Raw genomic sequence first — 19,530 nt, 5'->3', positions numbered from 1 at the left:
ACAGGCATGAGCCACTGTGCCTGGCCCCCAGGTCACTTTTAAACAGAAGATCACCAAGTATGCTCAACTTGTTATTTCTGTAACTATCTCCTAAGCAGTTTTTTTCTATTTTCTTTCAATCTAAGAAATGGAAATTCTGTTCTCCACCTCTCCCTTTTTAAAACCTAGAGTGATCTAAATCATGAAAGCTAATTGTTGAGGAAAAAATGTCTGCTTTCACTCCAGCAGAAGAATCTCATGGGAAAATAAGTCATATGCAGATAAATTACAGTTGCCCAGATGAGTCCGGTGTTCACAACTTTACCTCTTTGTTAAGCCCTTTCCATGGAAATTCTCTCCTTTTCTAGTGGGGTCCAGGTTTCAGTCCTCTAAATTTATATTAGAATGCGTTTTCCAGGAATTATCTGGCCACCTTACTAAAGATATGGTTTTTGCCTTCTTTTTTTCTTACCGTAACACCTGGCACTCTCAACTTTCTGTAGGCAGGAAGTTTTAAGTTGTCTGCACTCTAAATATTAAATGTAGAAACAGAAGAAAAGAGGAGGAAAAACATATTCACTTATAGGTGACATGGTTGTCTACTTGGGAAACTCAGTAGAATGAATTTCAAAATACTATCAGAACATAAGATAATTCATGTGGTGAACTGCTATAAAGAAATAAACTGATATGTTTACATGTCAGCAACAACCATTTAAAATGTAATTAAGAAAAATCTCATAGAATACTGTAAGATATATATATTGTGAAATAATCACAATTGACAAGAAATGTGAAGGCAAGGCCCATAGTATTATAGTAAAACTACAAAAGTTAATTAAAAGACAAGGAGGAACATTTGAATAATCTGTGAATAAATGCTGAGTCATAACTGTTTATATATGTTGATATTGTAATGCCAATGTGGTGATGTAATTACGTTATTATCTCTAAATTAATCTTTATTTTTCTCCAAAATGTGACCAATTTATATTAAAATGTGAGATTTAGTGAAAAAAAAACAATAAAAAATAACCAAATTGAATAATAAAATGTATTATAAAACTAAAGTATCTAAAACTCCTATGAATAGATTGATCAGTGGAAAATTAACAAAGTTTAATAGTAGGCTCAAAAATATTATAATAATGTTTGCCTGAAAGGACCTAGAAGCAATTACACTCCTCTAGCACACCTACCATTCTCTATCAAAAGAACTAAGGATTCAGCCAGGTGCGGTGGCTCATGCCTGTAGTCCCAACACTTTGGGAGGCTGAGGCGGGCAGACGGCCTGAGGTCAGGGATTTGAGACTGGTCTGGCCGACATGGTAAAACCCCGTCTCTACTAAAAATACAAAAATTAGCTGGGCAGGGTGGCAGGCGCCTGTAATCCCAGCTACTTAGGAGGCTGAGGCAGAAGAATTGCTTGAACCTGGGAGGCGGAGGTTGCTGTGAGCCAAGATCGTGCCATTGCACTCCAGCCTGGGTGACAAGAGTGAGACTTCGTCTCAAACAAACAAACAAACAAAGAAACAAAAAAATCAAAGAACTAAGGATTCTTGGAGAAACATCTGATCCTATGAGAGCCTGGGACATCCTGCCCCACAATGCAAAAACAGTGTTCAAAAGGAGCTGGCTTGATGTGGCTCCCACTGGCCACACTGGGAAAATGTATACATCAAAAAGAGTAATGGTAATGTATTATAACACACTGAGTAATAATAATAATGATTATAATCCGTAGTGTTACTTAAAAGAAGAGAAAGGATTGGGGGAACTCTTCTTCGGAGAGCAGTGCAAGCTAATATGTGTTAACACATAGATGTAATTAGAACATGATCCTGCTGCAATCCTCTGAATAATAATTGATGCAAACATGGATCATTAGTGGCTACTAAAACCCTTGTGAGTGGTGTAATGAACAGAACATTCACACGGTCTTAAAAGTATCATGGCACAGATTACTTGTGAAGGAAAAAATGTACCTTTAAGTGGAGCAATCTGGAGGTCACCCCCATGCCACACACTCAAAGTTAACATCACCAATAGTGAACCTGCTGATGGGATGCAGTAAGAAACAGAGAGTATTGTCCATGAGCTGTTTTTATCAAAATATTTGTGTTGAATCAAACCTAGAAGACAGTGGCCTGAAATTAAAACAAAACAAAACCTCAAGGTAATAAAAACAAGGCGGGGGGAATGTTTAAATGCACATGTCAAATAAATGCAATATATGAATATTTACTATAAAAGCATCTTTTTTTTTTTTTTTTTTTTTGAGACAGAGTCTCGCTTAGTCGCCCAGGCTGGAGTGCAGTGGCGCGATCTCGGCTCACTGCAAGCTCCGCCTCCCGGGTTCACGCCATTCTCCTGCCTCAGCCTCCCGAGTAGCTGGGACTACAGGCGCCCGCCGCCTCGCCCGGCTAATTTTTTGCATTTTTAGTAGAGACGGGGTTTCACAGTGTTAGCCAGGATGGTCTCGATCTCCTGACCTTGTGATCCGCCCGCCTCGGCCTCCCAAAGTGCTGGGATTACAGGCGTGAGCCACCGCGCCCGGCTATAAAAGCATCTTTTAAAGGCATTTTGGAGACCATTGAAAAAATTTGAATATGGATGCATATTAGATGATACTATTTATTTATTGTTATGTTTTCTTAGGTATGATAACAACAATGTGGTTACATTAGAGAATGTTTTTAATTTTGAAAATTCATACTTAAGTATTTAGGAGTGGGGAGAGAAGAGAGATGAAGAGAGCAAGGAGAAAAGAGGGTGCCGAGATGGCAAAATGTTAACTGGTTAATCTAGCAAAGGTTATTTGAGTGCTTATTCTACTATTCCGTTAGGTTTTCTGTGGATTTTAAAATACTCAAAATGTTGGAAACATTTTAATGTTTGACAATTATTGTATTTCAAATAAAAAGGATACATTAGTCAATTAATTGTATTTTGGCAGCTGGAAAAGAAAGTTATGTTCCTAATTGCTGTCTTACCCCAGATGATGGAATGTTGAATGACAGTCTAAGGAATGACTGAAGTTGACAGCACTGCCTTTGGAAACTATTACTGCCAGAAAGGAGAAGTGATATTACAGGAGTTGGTGGGAAGGCAAAGGAAGGGAAGACAAAAAGAAGGAGAAGAAAGATTTTATAATAAATGATAATAGTACACGGTCATGCATTGCTTAGTGAGAGGGATACATTCTGAGAAATTTGTCATAAGGTGATTTCATCATTGTGTGAACATAATAGCATATACTTATACAAACCTAGATGGTATAGCCTACTATACACCTAGGCTGTATGGTATAGCCTATTGCTCCTAGGATACAGACCTGTGCAGAGAATTAATGTATTGAATACTGCAGGCAATTGTAACACAATGGTATTTGCTTACCCAAACGTATCTAAACACAGGAAAAGTACAGTAAAAATAAAGGATAAAAGATAATAAACAGTACACTTAGTATGAACGGAACTTGCAGAACTTGAAGTTGCTCTGAGTAAGCCAATGAGTGAGTGGCGAATGAATATGAAGGCCTAGGACATTACTGTATACTATTCTAGACTTTATAACCAATGTATACTTAGGCTTACTAGACTTACATAAAAAATTTATTTCTTCAGAAATAAATTAGTCTTAACTTACTGTAATGTTTTTATTTTGTAAACTTAATTTAAAAAAACTTTTAACTCTTTTGTAATAATAGTTAAAAATACAAACATGTTGTACAGTCATATAAAAGTATTTTCTTCTTTTATATATTTATTCTACAACCTTTTTTCCTATTTTTATTTTTTTATTTTAATTTTTTTTTTTTTAAATGAAGACATGAACACATTTATTAGCCCAGGCCTACACAGGGTCGGGATCATCACTATCACTGCCTTCCACCTCCACATCTTATCCCACTGGTTACTCATAAAACATCATCAACTGGAATGTTTATTATTATTGCCTAATTTGCAAATGAGGAAAGAGGGTCAGAATAGTTAGACGTTTTCCTAAGGTCTTGGAGCAATAAATGTAGAGCTGGGATTTGAATCCAGATCTGTGTGTCTCCCAATACTGAACCCTTTCTACAAGATTAGACACTTGGAAATTAAGGCTTGAATTTAGTTTGATGTTCCAGTGGCTGTATGTTTATGAGACTAAAAAATAAAATGCCAGTGAGTGTGGAAATTGGCATCTGCTGAATTGAATGCTTTAAGTTATTTAGGTTTTCCTCACCTTCCCTGTCCCTGAAACAGGTGCAACCAAAAGCTTCTTATTCTAATCAAACTAATACTAAATTACGAAATTATTTTTCTTCTGAATGATGATTATACCTTTCCCTGACAATAAAGTCTTTAATTTTCTGTAATTTCTCATTCTTTCTTTTTATACAGTACAACATTGTTATTATTGAGAATTCAGGTCTATTAATAAAAACATTAAATTTATTCTGTACACGTTATATGTCAAGGTATGCCAGATTATTGATGTATATAATTTCATTTAACCCACATTAGCATCTAAATATTTAAACCTTTAAACCACTATTTGATAAGATTAATCAACAATCCTGTCAAAGAGTGGTTCTCAGCAATTTCCCCACCAGGGAACATTTGACAATGTCTGGAGAGAATTTTTTACGACCAGAGGATATACTGGCATCTAGTGAGTAGAGATCAGAGATGCTAATAAATATCCTGCAATACACAGAACAGCTCCTTATGGCAAATAATTATCTGATACAAAATGTTAACATCACCAAACCTTACTATAAAGTGTTACGGTCTCTGTATTATAGATGAAGAGGGTTCAGGGAGGCTTAGTAACTTACCCAAGATTATGTAGCCTGGGAATGACAGAACCAGGCTTGGAACCTAAGTATATCTTGATCAAAGTCCATGCTTTCCTTCATAGAGAGGCAAAGAGAATTTCAGTTTAGAGAAGGTGAAGATTAGTACACATATTCCAAAGCCATATAATTATGTGAGAGGATAATTAAATGAAAACATATCATTGTCAAATGGATTGCTTAGCGAAAGCTTCTGAGATGCCTGTAGCTTTAATTTGAGATTTTGATTTTGATTTAGAGAAATAAAACTGTAATGATGATAGAAAAAGTGGATTCATTTTTTTTCTTTCATTTAATCACTTCATTTTTTCTTTCTGAAAATGTTGTTACTGGATGTTAAAGCTTGGAAAAAAGACCTAGGCAATCAGATGAAATTATTCAGTCTTCTGGGAAAGAGGATCAACAAAAAATGTTTCATCGTGACTTCACTAAAAATAGATACATTATAATGGAACCAATTTGATACCAAGAAAGACTTAATATTATAGCGATAAACTGCCTGAAATGCTAAACAATCTTTTAAATGAGTTAATTGCAGTTTAGAACATATAAATAGAGCATTTGGCTTATTAAAAAACAAGGCAGCCAGCTTAATGGGCTTATCTTAAAGGAACCTCTTTGCATTTCATCCTCTATTCAGCTAAATATAATATACTAGGGGATATATTTACAATCTTATATATATCTCATGTAAGCAGTTTACAGAGACTGAACCTAAATATTTTAGACTTTTATCAGTGAAGAGGAAATAATCTTCTGAACCATTTCCATTATATTTTCATAGTAGAAAGTGAACAATATGGCAATTAATATATATGGAAAATGAAGGACACGTCAGATCTTATTGGTATATTTTGGAACTTGGGAGACAGGTGGAATAGTGATATTTCTAACTGCAGGGTGGGGTGTAGCTTTGAGATGAGGTATTTCAACCAAGAGGACTTACTCCAAGTGTAATTTCCTGATCTACCTATACCCGTTTATGGGAACCTACCAAACATTGATACGGTACTTGAAAGCTCACTGCAGAACATTTACAAACATTATTAATTTTGTTGTCTGTTTCCTCTAAATTCTGAACTTTGTGAAGGCAATATTTCTGTCTAATTTTTGCAATATTAGGTATTTCTTTAATGAATTCCTGGATGTACTGGAACATTCTTTTCAGATCCAAGGAATTAATCTAGTTAAGAGAGATCTGTAGATAATGCAAATGAATACCTAGATGGGAGAGGAGGTAGATGTGTAAGCAGTTTGTATACACAGAGAAACTGAAACTGAGAGAACAGAAGAGAACAGACATAGGCTGAAATCAGAAGTGAAATAAGAAGCTAAAGATCATTACTAAGAAGCATTAGTGAACAGGCCTAAGATAAACAAAGGCCCTATTTGAAGGTAGTTTTGAATCAACCGAAGTCTGCAGAATAAAAGATGAATAGGGATCTGAACATGTTCCTTTTCCTCTGCCTGGGTTATGCTGATCTCACCTCCTCTTGCTGAGATGTATTTAAGAACAAGTGAGCGCTTTGTGGCTATGGTGATTCTTATGTATACTGTGCCTTTCCATTTTGAAGTGAATGTACTTGGAATGTAAGTAGTTGTTTTGGGACAGGTTTTGATAGCTTTCACTGTTTGTAATATAATTTTTTAAACCTTTTTATTCATCAAGAAAATTTTGCTTAAATAGGCGATGGGCACATTTCTGCTTATTGATATATTTTAAACTTATTTCTTAAATTTTTGGTCATTTATTTATAGTGTATTATTAGAATAACCCAGTGCTTTGAAAAAAAAAGTATGAAGAGCTCAAAGAACTAAAATATTATAGTCTGTATTGCATTTATAGTCTGTCTTGCAAAAGAGGTCAGTGAGAAACTATGTACTTGGAACTTCTGAAAAATGTGAGCAGAGATAAGTCATTGGTAGGTAAACTGTAATGAATAAATAGTTGGAATATCTTCATCTTAGCCTGCTCAGCAAATTAGAGTTGCCTAAGAAGTTGTTTTCCTTGACTGATTGTTTTTTGGATTTGGAGAGAACAAAATGTGTCCAGGTAAATATGGAAGCAGCAAAGGCCTCCAGTAAAAGATAGAATCAGAGGATTAAACACATTGCTGTCGCTGAATTATGAATGGCACACGGACCTGGTGACTGGTTAATTCCTTTGGTTGGATTTTTGGTGTGACAGAGAGCCTTCTCTGCTCCATGGTCACAGACCTGCCATTGGCTATTGTAGATATCAGAATTTGAAAACTATTATTAATCTTGTCAAACCTTATATCGCTTAAGAAAAATTTTTGCTCTGGAATCATAAAGTGACTTGTCTAAGGCCATACAATTGATTGGTTGCCTAGAGCTACCTAAATTTTGTATTTAGACGTCTTGACCCCAGTTTAGTTCTCTTGCTACTGCACTGTCCTGCCTCTTTTATGTGCCAAAGACTAACTGACAGAAAGAGAGATGAATGGATGAATTCATTCCCACTCTCAGGGTTACAAACCAAAGTATTCACGATTTGGTGGGCTACAACATATCTATTTTGAAAACCTCAAAAATGAAAAACAAACCTTTCTGGGATTTTGAATACAGAAGAACAGTAAGATTTGAAGTCCAATGAACCTTCTTGGTGACACTATAGAACTATCCTGAAGTTACAGACGACACGTACTAATAGTGTAACAGAGTGTAGGTGATATAATTTAAAGGAGTGTATTTTAAAAATAGTGATTATAGATAAGGAATTTCATTATAAAGTTTACTTTTTTTTTTTGTATGTGTGTGTGTTTCATAAATGTGAACAGAAAATCAAGACCTTAACATATAACTCCACAAAGAATAGCTTCTGGAAATATTTTGAAATATTGAAGCATGAAGCCTTCTACTACTTGGAGTAGCTCATCTTTACCCTTAAATATACCCAGATGTAACTTACTTGAGACTCGGAAAAGGGAATATCAGAAACATTAGGAGTAAAAGGAAAGACAAGGCAGTGTATTCATTCTGTTTATCCCCCAAAATAGCAAAGGTCTGTCTTGCTATCGTTTGTTAAAGTTTTGATTAGATTATACAAAGGTGAAAGGAAAATAATTTCTTTTAGTCTAGGATGGGACAACACCAAAAGGAATTAATTCTTAAGTCTATGCAATAGTTTTCCTTTGCCGTTGTAGCAAATCACTGAAAACTCAGTGACTTAACACAAGAATGTATCATCTTACAATTCTGTGGGATAGAAGTCTGATATGGGTCTCACTGAGCTAAAATCAAGGTGTAAATGGGACTGAATTTCTTTCTGGAGTCTCTAGAGGGGTGTCCACTTTGTTTCATCTTCTAGCTTCTAGAAGCTTCCCACATTTGTTGGGCATCTCCTTCCATCTCCAAAGTCAGCAACACTGGATCCCTCTGACTCTCTGCCTCTGCCTCCCTCTTCCACTTTTAAGGAAATTGTGATTACATTAAGTCCACCTGGATAAGCCAGACTACTCTCCCCATTTCAGAGTCTTTTACCTTAATTATATCTGCAAAGTTTCCTTTACTATGTAAGAGAACATATTCATAGGATGTGGACAACATTAGGGTGCCACTATTCTGTCTACCATAGTCTTTGTAGTTAATATCACAAAAAATCGAACAGAAAATTTTAACTATCTCTGGTAATACATTCAAATTACTTTGAATTAATATGTGCACATGGCAAAGAAAAATTAAATGGCACTGAAATGTTTACCCTACACCTGATATCAATCTCCAGAAGTTGCCACTTTTACAAGTTCAGCTTTTAGTTTTTCTGATGGTTAGTCCCGTATCTTCAAATAAATCACATACAATGTTATTTCTTGACTTATCAATCCCAGATACTTTCTGGTGATGTCTTGGTATGAGTGATAAGGATTTACTTCACACAGCTCTTACAAGTCATCATTCCTCAAGTAACTTCCTAAGGAAGGGTGTGTGGGAGGTCAATTTGTCAGAGCTTACAGATTGAAAAGTTCTGTACCATGCTGTGTTCCTTGATTAATGGTTTGGCTTATGCCATGGTTTGAGTGTGTCCCCCAAAGTTCATGTGTTGACAACTTAATCCCCAACCTAACAATGTTGTGAGGTGGGAGCTTTAAGAGGTGATTAGGTCACTAAGGCTCTGCCCTCATGAGTGGATTAACACCGTTACTGTGAGAGTGGTTTAGTTATCTTGGGAGCGAGTTCTTGATAAAAAGGATAAGTCTGGCTTCCTTCCTTTCTTGCTCTCTTATGCCTGCTCTCTTGCCCTTCTGACTTCTCCCATGAGATGATGCAGCAAGAAGGCCCTCATCAGATGTAGCTCCTCCATCTTGGCCTTTCCAGCCTCCAGAACTGTTAGCCCAATAAATTCCTTCTCCTTCTCCTTCTCCTCCTCCTCCTCCTCCTCCTCCTCCTTCTTCTTCTTCTCTTTTTTTTGAGACAGAGTCTCTCTCTGTTGCCCAGGCTGGAGTGCAGTGGCATGACCTTGGCTCATGCAACCTGTGCCTCCTGGGTTCAAGCAATTCTCCTGCCTCAGCCTCCCGAATAGCTGGGATTACAGGTGGTCACCACCATACCCGGCTAAGTTTTTGTATTTTTAATAGAAATGAGCTTTCACCATGTTGGCCAGGCTGGTTTTGAACTCCTGACCTCAGGTGATTCACCTGCCTCTGCCTCCCAATGTGCTGGGATTACAGGTGTAAGCCACTGCACCTGGCCTAAACTTCTTTTATTTATAAATGATACAGTCTCAGGCATTTTGTTATAGCAGCAGAAAATGGACTAAGATAGCTGGGTAGACAATTCTAATGTGAATAAACAGAACCTTGAAGGCACTGTTCTACTCTTTGATGTTGCTAATAAAACAAACAAACAGACAAAAAAGAATGGGATGTTTCTGACTCTAATTCCGGGATATGTAATCTGCTTTTTCCAGCCATCTCTGTAAACTTTTAGTCTTTTAGCCCTTGGAGTTCTGAAGTATCATAGTAATGTGTCCTGGTGTGGTTCTTTTAAAACTCATCCTACTTGGTAGCAGGTAGTCCCTACCAGAAATAAGATACACATCTCTTTTCAAATCTGGAGAATTTTCTTATTTTAGCTCTTTGATAATTTCTTCTCTTCCCTTTAGAATTTCTAATAATTGGACTTCCTAAATTGATTCTCAATTTTGATTGTCTTTTTTTTTCGTATTTTTTTCTCATTGCTTTTGTTTGTTTTCTTTTGTTTTCACCCTTGAAAAATGCCTGCATTTTATCTTTTAAACTTCCAATTAATTTTTTGATTTTGGAAATTATTCAGCTTCCAAAAGTATGGTATTGTGTTCTGTTTTTTTTTTTAATTCATAACTTCATGTTGATCTTTGAATATAATATTTTCTACTCAACGACACTAATTAAAGTTGTTTTTAAGACTCTCTTTTGCTTCCTGAATGTTATCTCTTTATGTAGGAGTCCATTTTTCTATTTATCTTGGTCTTTTGATATTATGCTGCAGCATTTACTCAGTTACCTGGTGATCATTCATTGTCCATTTGTATCTAAGACTAAGAGAATTGTAAAGTTGATGGTGTGCTCTGCATGTGAAAGAGATTGGTGGACTTGAGGTGTTAGAGTATAGTGCAAATTCTGGACACAAGCCAGCTGTCTTTTCTTTTGGCAAATACCAGGAGGAGGAGGTCTTTCCTTTCTGCACCAGAATGAAATGCCTGATTATAGGTTATCTTGCATGAGAAGACAGGAGTCTGACTATTTCATATGCAAGCCCTCAAGGAATCCCCGTTTTTAGCTCCACTATGTCCTTCCCTTTGTTCCACCTACAGACTCTGATCTGAAGCATCTCCAGATTTATGTTGGGAAACCTGTTTTCCATATCTGCTGTAGACCTTTTTGCTTCTTATTCTGTGCTACAGCTTCAGCAGATGGCATTCTTTCTCAATTTCTAGGTTCTAGAAATGTTTTGAAGTAGCTATATTGGGATTGTCCTACTCATGTTCCTTTAATTATTGCATTTTTATAATTTTGGATGATACTTTATTATCATCTTATTCAGATCCACAGAGGAAGAGAAGCTAAATGAATAAACTGTGTCTGCCATCTTGAACTGAAATCTTATACAATGTTTGGTTGGAGGTGGTGAGGTTAGTCAAAAAAAATTTATGATTTGATTTATTCCCCAGTCCATTTTAATTATCCTAGATCACTGTCTCTTGGATTTTATCTGGAAAGGGATAAAAGGATACATATAAATGCCACCCTTAGTTGGTTTAGAGTCATTAAAATTTGTGGATGTCACCTTGCTTATTAGTCCTGCTGTTTCACCAACTTCAAATCAATTCAAAGCTTTTTGAACACATCTGATAATATACAAATCTGCTCTGAATCTGATTCTTTTGCTTTGTAAAAACACCTTTTATTTTTCTATGAAAGCTTATCAGAATTTCATACATACTCTCAAATCTGGTGTCTCAGTTACAGTTTGATTGGGGAAGGAGAATCACTATGAATGATGAAATAGAAGATGTATTATAGGAATAAGACTTTACTCAACTGTGGGAGAATTTGAGACACAAAGGTCCAAAAATGAGGGCTGGAGATCATAGAAAATTCACTAATCATTGTGAAGGAGAACTGGTAAAGTAATTTACAAAAGGCCCCCCTGCCTATGGTGGTGGACCTGAAGACACTATACGTCAGCAGGACAAGTAGTCAGGAAAGAAATCTGAACCTGGTGGACCTGAAGACACTATAGGTCAGCAGGACAAGTAGTCAGGAAAGAAATCTGAACCTGAAATAGGATAAGTTAAGGCATATAAGTCCAGAGGGACAAAGTGTTAACTGAGGGGACAAACTAGAACTCATTTGGGCAAAGTGAAACCCCGTTTGACTCATGGCATCCGACTCTGACAACGTGGGTGACCTGAAGATGAAGCTGGTGCCTTCACATATTGTTGAACACCTGGTCTAAGACTCAGACAATCTGAAGGAGGAGATCAGGTGGGAGCTAGAGGTACTGTGGCACCGCTGCTGCCTCTTGCCAGGGGAATCAGTGAGCAGGTGAAGGACAAGGTGCACTGGCTGCAGCAATGCCTGCATCAACTTAATGAACAAAATGCCTGCTTCTTCACCTTCACCTTCCAAATCTCACACAAATTTCCAACCTTCAGCTGGAGCCACTCTAGGAAGGGAACTCTTGGAAACACAGGTTCAGCTTGCTAAATTGACAAAATACAAATACCACTACTCAGCTCTTTCAAAATATGCAGAGACATGAATAATAATTCTTCCATGAATATGCATTTATTGAACACTTCTATGTGCTAGAAACTGCTAGACAGAGAGAAATCATAGATAAAGAATAGTTTACTCTCACTGAGCTTACAGTAAACCTCAGTCATGTACGGAGGGTTTTCTTGGTACATGATTCTGACTGAGTGCCTGGCATTCATTCAGATGATGTTTGAGTAGTCACTATTAAGTATGCCTGTTGAGTGGGCATTTCATACTCTCATGGAGCTTATATTCTAGCAATCGATACATATCTATTGGATAAATGAATGATGGGTGAGTAAATGTATGAGTTGATATGGATGCAAAATGAAGGTATACTTAATGCAGACTGAATGGTCTAGGGAAAAGTTTCCTGGTGAAGCTGAATTTTGAAGGGCTAGTAGCCACCAGTGTTCAAGAGGTTGGATTGGGTGAAGATGGAGCAGCTTGGAAAAATATACAGAAGCCCCCACTTGCCCCCCACACAGAAGTACAATAAATTTGAGGAATTACAGATCGGTTGGGGAAGAGAAGGGTTAGAGGAAGCTGGTGACGTAATCATGAATGAGATCATGAAGAGTTCAATATGCCATTGTTTATCTGGAAAACAATGACAGTCACAGAAAGACTTGAAAAATGTCAACAATACATTTGGATATGTACTTAAATTTTTAATATTTTATTATTAGAGTAAAACATACAATCAGTTTGTAATGCAATTTTTTCTAAAGTAAATACTTTTAACTCCTTTAGCTCTTTCTTAGGTAGTTATTACTGCATCTTCAAATGAAATGTTTATAATTTTGAATTTAATTTTGGAATTTATCCATTTACTTCCTGTAGTAAAAGCTGATGATTTGTAGTTTTAGAGCAGTCTTGTCATCCTTTACTTACCCTTTCAACACAGTTATATAATTTTTTCAGTTAAATTACCGAACAGCCCTTCAATGACTATAGAGAATTAACTAACTTCCCATGGTTGGACACTTCCCATGGTGAGGAGCAGAGCCAGGACTGCCAGTGTTTCAGCATGGTGTGTGTTTTGCATACACATCCTTCCAACTTATCCCCATGATTTTCAGTCCATGTTTCACCCTTACCTTTCACCATACCTGACAATTCATTTTCTGAGCTCTTAGGGATCCTGGAAAGGCAAATTGATTTCTTTCTTATCCAGAAACCATTGGCTTATGTCTTCTCTCCTGTAATCCATGTCAGCATTAGTTCATTCTTTAAAAAAATGTCACTGCTATCAATTTTCTGCAATATTGCGAGAGAGGATATGACCTTGTATTTCTCAATTTACATCCTTAAGCACTACTCCAGGCATATTTCAGGAAATTCATTCTTAAAACACCATGGAAAGTGAGTTGAAAGGAGATAAGAGTGAAGACTGTTATAGTAATCTAATTGATAACTAATTAGAGGCTGAACTAAGATTATGCCATGAGGGATGGGGTGAAGAGAAAGGGAGGGATCAAAGAGCTGCTAATGAGGTAGAAGCTATGGTCTATGTCCTGGTCCGGTTTTGTGGTGTGAGAGTGGTCAAACATAATTCTGAAGTTCCTTTCCTCCACATTACAAATGATGATGTTACTCAACAAGGCAGAAATACAGTACAAGAAGTAAAGCAATTTTTAAAATCTTACTTTGGGAGAGATCAGTTAACTTTTGGACACATTGAGTTTGATATTTCTATTGGTTGTCCATATGGACATATTGGTGGGAAGTTAGAGGTTGTAGCCAGAGAATATAGTATTACAATTCTATAACTTTGGAGTGAAAGAGTTCTGTGGTCAATAAAATTCAGAAAATAGAAAATTAAAATCTCCAGATTTTAGGAGATTAAGAAACTATGAGTCTAGGACTTTCAGCTGTTGGATGAGTCATACAAGTGGACATGAAAGTTGTACAACATGATGTTGGAATATTGTGCTAGAACCATCCAAGTTAAGGCTTGACCAATGACAGTATATGGCAGAGAATAGGAGCTGGATAACATGCCTCAAAGAGGAGAGGTTTGTTTGCTTTTATTAGAGGAGCATATAAAGGAAATTATTCAAAACTGACATGCTAGGAGAATGCTACCTCTTTTCTAGTAGATATTCTATTTTGTCTTTCTTTGGAGATCTGAACTTTATGTGGTGTTGGAGGAAGAATCCATTTTGGTGTGTAGTTCCTCATGTCAGTAGAGTGTTTATCATATACTAGGCTGGGCCAGTAGTACAATATTCCCCATAGGTTGTGATTGGACTGAAGAATACTTTTGTGACCGAAGCTATTTCAACTAGCATCCTTTTGCATTGTAAATGCACTCTTCAAGAGGAGGATAAAGATGATGTGATTCTGAGGTTAGCAGCAGCCATATTGTCCATTGCCTAGAAGACTGCAAAAGAATCTTGAGAAAATTAATTCAAGCAGAAACAAGTGTAGATGATAGCTGAAAGTTAGAGGCATATTTATGATATTTGTTTGCGCCTTTGAGAATATTCCTCTTTCTTCTCTCCAGTTGTGTAAGTCCATAAATAACTTTTAAATATTTTTTTTCTTAAGCTAGGTTTCAATTTGCATCTCTATTATCAACCAAAGACTGTTAACTAATATACCTCTTCCAGGACCCCACCACCATGACCTTGGGTCATGTGAATTATGAGAAAAAAAAATAGCCTCCATTAGAAGACTGTAGAGAGAGGGGGATCCTCCAAAGAAAGTCAAATTTTAGTTAAGACGAGGAGCTATAAAGAGTTTATTTACAATAAAACAGGGTTTTAGAGGCCAGGATTAAAAGTGATGGAAGAGTGGGAAGTGTGAGAAGCAGGGTGACAGCAAAAGAAACACTGAACAGAGAAGAGCTTAAGATATAGGAAGTCATTTTGAAATGATTAAAGGGTTGTCACTACACATTTTATACCTTATAAGTAAGGTATAAAATCATTGTCATTTTTACAATGATATACATAATAAAAACTTAGTTCAGATTTTATTAAAAATACCTACTTATGTGGGATATCTAAAGTAGTCAAATTCATAGAAACAGAAAGTAGAATGATTGTTGCCAGGGGCTTGGAGGAGGGAAAAATGGGGAGTAGTTTAATGGGCATAAGATTTCAGTTTTGCAAGATGAGAAAGTTTTGGAGATCTGTCATTCAACAATGTGAATATTCTTAATGCAACTGAAATGTATACCTTAAAATGGTTAAGATGGTAAATTTTATGTTATGTGTTATTTTGACCTAAATTTAAAAAATAATTAGTTCAACTAACATAATTTTCATAACACCATGAAGAGTTAAAATGTGGGAATGTGTATAGAATACCAATGAAATGAAGGTACATTTTCAGAACAGGCACAATGTTACTGAATATCCCGGGGTAGATGAGGTTTCTGCCTCAGGAAGGTAAAGATCTAAATTGGAGATGGTGACTGATCAAAGGTCAGGGAGGAGTCTGAAGAGAAAATATCACACGTAATAACTACCTTATGCTTTAGTAGAATGGTATACAACAGAGAATTTGGGCTCACTTTGGAATTTCAATGAAGGGGAAAGAAAGGAATGATTGAATGGAGTAAAAATAAACCAAGCAGCTCCTGTGTGGAGAACGATTACATCTTTAGTGTAATTTTCTCTATAATGGAGGGGTCTTTAGCAAAACCCAGGAGGAAATTTTGGAAGTGATATGCTGGATGTGAAGGAGTCTGACTGCTAATCTTGCTGAGGGTCTCAGAACATGTATATTTTTTGCTGGTATATATCTTTTGAAATAAGCTTCAAGAAATTTCTAGATTGAGTTGGATCCACTCCCAGAAATCAATCTTCCTATTTTACAAATAAAGTTTTACAGATTGTTTCTAATGAACTTTGAATTTGTTCAAGTTCATTCAACTACTGGATGGCATAGTTAAATCACAAGTCTCTGGATGTTCTTTCTAGTATTTTTCTCAAACGTGAATTTGGCGATCCGTCATATTGAGTAACTAGAAGGCACTGTCTGTTCACTTTTCTATCATTATCATCATGTTTACCACTGCAGTGGCAGCAGCAGCAGAAGTAGTATTGTGGTCTTTGTTATTAAAAATTGTCAGCAAAAGGTACAGGGGTTATTTTCAAAGTTTTAAGTAGCCTTAGCTGAAACTAGGTAATAATCTATCTTTCAATGTTCCCATTTTCTTCAGTTAGAATAAGACATATTATAAGGAAAATGGTGCTGACAAAAATGAATGTGGAGTATAACTTCAAGAATTTATTCTCCAAATTCTCACAAATATTTGTCCCAATTTTGATTCTCGAAGAATAAGTCACAGTTTACCGACTACCAGATTAGAAGTGGATAAGAGTCAAGCTGAGTGGTAAAGTAGTCTTTCTAACCTAATATGCACTTGCTTTTGCTTTTTGTGAGCAGAGGCCAAATATTCTGTACCCACCTTTCTGCCCCCTTTCCACTCTTTTCCGACCTCTCCTTATAAGCATCAAAGTAGCTTGAGTTTAGGTTGAAAAAGCAAAACCATTCCAATTTATTGTGCTGTCTCTGAATTAACCTAATACAGTGATCATATAATTTATCATTTAAATCTGGACATTTTGAGAGAAGTGGAAGCACTATTAAAATTACACTATTACAACTGGTATAAACAGTGATTGTCGTGGACAAATGGGAATATATGGCCACTCTATACAGTAAGACAAGGTTTAGTCTATCTCCAAGAGCATCTTTGCAGATCTAACCTAATCATCTATAAAAATGTGAAACAAAATAATATGATATTGTTCAGAATTCTGAGAGGTAGACTATTCAATTATTTGGCACTGTACTGTGAGTATTTCAGAGCTAACATTGCTTCATGAGAACTAGATGATATTATAATGAAGATGATTAGTTAAGGTTTTTAAATATTTGTTTCAGATGAACATTTAGATGTTTATTAAATATTATTATTGTATTGTGCTGGAAATAGGGTAAATAAATTAGGAACATGTTTTAGTATAAATAAACAAGTAATACTTCTGATTCTGGTATGGATGAATATTAGAAAACCTGGAAATGACGTTTATGCTTACTATATTTACCTAAAAATCAGCTTATTCAAATATATTCAAAATCAGATTATTCAAATATATTCAAAATCAGATTCTTCAAATACTATTTAAAAGTCAACTTAAATCAGAAATGTCCTTGGAGATGATAATCTAGAAATTATCTTTTGCCTTTGAACCTACAGATAGAATAAAATAGGTTTTGTTAATAATTCCTAGATTTAAATCTTGTTGAATGGGAGACCAAATATTTTCAATCTGTTATAATGTAACATATTTTTTATCCACTCTGGAGGCAGAAGAATTATAGTTTAACCTTCAGTACCTAATGTGATATTTTAATTTAAGGCATCCTTGATTGTGATGTAGGGAAGGAAGTCTTCCCAAAATCAGAAAGGAGCACCATTTACTTTTGGTTTTATTTCATTTTGTAGGTGTGCCAAAACATTTGAAGAACAGAGGCTTTTATATTTAGCATAAAATTATACTAACACCTTGCCAGTAACCTAAACCCTTTGGAACATAGCCCAGATTTGGGATTCTATGGGAAAAGCTCCTAAGTACCCTAAAAAATTGTTATAAAATCTCTGCACCAAATCCATGCCCTTAACAATTACTGATTCCACAATGATAAGCTTATTGACTTTTGATTTAATGTATGTGTATGTGTCTTTGGATACACAAGTATACAAAACTTTTCGTTTATGAATAATAAATTCGGAACAAAAAACTAGAGGGTAGGCAAAAACAGCAGATAAGTGATGCACAGATCTAATCTATATATGTTCTTAATGACATTTATCCTTAATGAAGACTCTGAATCAGCAAGACAATTTAGATAATATCCACTAACTACTGCTTAATAAGTGGGAGATGTAATTTCTTTTAGAAAGAAGTCCATTAAAAATTGCATATATGTTTTTAAAAAGTTGTTAGTAATTAAAGTGGTAGGTTTTATTTTTTTGGCAAAATTCACTGACATGGAACACCTCATTCTTCCATAAGGCTAAATAAAATGTTTTTATAATACACGTTATGAAAAAGATAATATTAAATTATGCATATTATATGATAAAGTCTATATAAATAGCTATCTTGATATAATTTGCTCTCAGAACAGGCCTTTCTGGACTTGAACACTTGTGAATACTTGAGGCTGTAAGTCTGGTGAGGGTGTGAGAAAACAGGATAATTCTGGCTCCCTTGGCCCCATTTTTATAGGACTGTTTTCAGCTGCTGCTTATTTGATGTGCTGTGTCATGTCATTCTGTATTATGACATTCCAGAAGTGCTGTTTCAACATCAAGTCCAAGCACATTTCCTTGGGAAGTTGATGAGGTTGAACTGGAGAACAGCTGTAGGTATGTGGAGGACCTGCTGGGCTAGCTGTTAAAAGGCATTAAGGAGTCTGATGATTAATCTAAGTTTCAGTTAAGAAGCAATACATTCTCCAGAGACAAAACAAGGAAACTCTTTTGTAAGAAATAACATAATACTCTACTATCCTCCCCACTCCACCACTAATCAGTATATATAATTAAAATTGAGTTTATAAAAACATTCATCTTTGGGACCATGAAGGAATGCAAGAAAATACTGAAATAACTTCAGTCCGGGGATAATTCTGCCAGGATTCTGTACTTTATGGTGAGCACATTGTGGTTTGCAAACTCCTTTTTCCACCCAAATTATGAATGAATCATTGAGTTGTTGGTATAACCTCTGAGTCATTTTGCTAGCGTGGAAATAGGCTTTAAGGAATTGTTTACATTCTCTCCCTCCATTTCTTTTGGAGATGTAAGCAAGCTGCCATCAGGTTGGAAGCAGTCAATGACAAAAGATTCGTCTCCCTCTGTTGAAGTTAAAACTAGGACCATTCCTTCTTTTCACTGCTATTGAGATTTTTAACAACAGACCTATGTGGCCAGGTAATTGTGGCTAATGAATAACACTCATAACTGAGACTGAACATCTTTCCTTCTTTCTAGTGTCAGTCCCTGGGGACCTGTGTAACACAAGCACCAGACTTCAGTCTCTGATGGTGGAGGTTTGGGTAATTCATTGACCTAACAAAGCTCTCAGCACCTTTTATGTTTTAGGTCACAAAGTAGGTGTTGTGAACTCCCTGTCTTGCCTGAGTGAGGTTCTTGCCATCATTTGTCTTGCATCTGCAGGACACATAAGTGTATGGAAATGGGGGAGCATGGGTATGGGAAAGAGGTTATAGTAATATAAAATAAAACATTCTTCTCTTATCTGAATCTTAATATCATAAGGGTAGAGAAATTGTAGAGTTTCGTTGATGGAAGTGTTTTCAAATACTAAAGCAACAATTCATGTCTTTCAGACTGTGAATATTATTTCATAGATAATATACTTTTGGGGGGGGTAGGGCAGAGGATATTATTGCTAA

At 35.9% G+C, this 19,530-nt stretch overlaps 1 long non-coding RNA gene across 1 annotated transcript in view; it reads left to right on the top strand.

Annotated features, from left to right (window-relative positions):
- LOC139362745 (uncharacterized) overlaps positions 1 to 19,530 on the top strand; it is a 283,374-nt gene that overhangs the window by 12,530 nt on the left and 251,314 nt on the right. The window lies entirely within an intron of this gene.

This window comes from Macaca nemestrina, chromosome 4, assembly GCF_043159975.1.
Source record: "Macaca nemestrina isolate mMacNem1 chromosome 4, mMacNem.hap1, whole genome shotgun sequence".
Classification (NCBI taxonomy): domain Eukaryota; kingdom Metazoa; phylum Chordata; class Mammalia; order Primates; family Cercopithecidae; genus Macaca; species Macaca nemestrina.
This window is presented reverse-complemented; position numbering and strand designations above follow the sequence as displayed.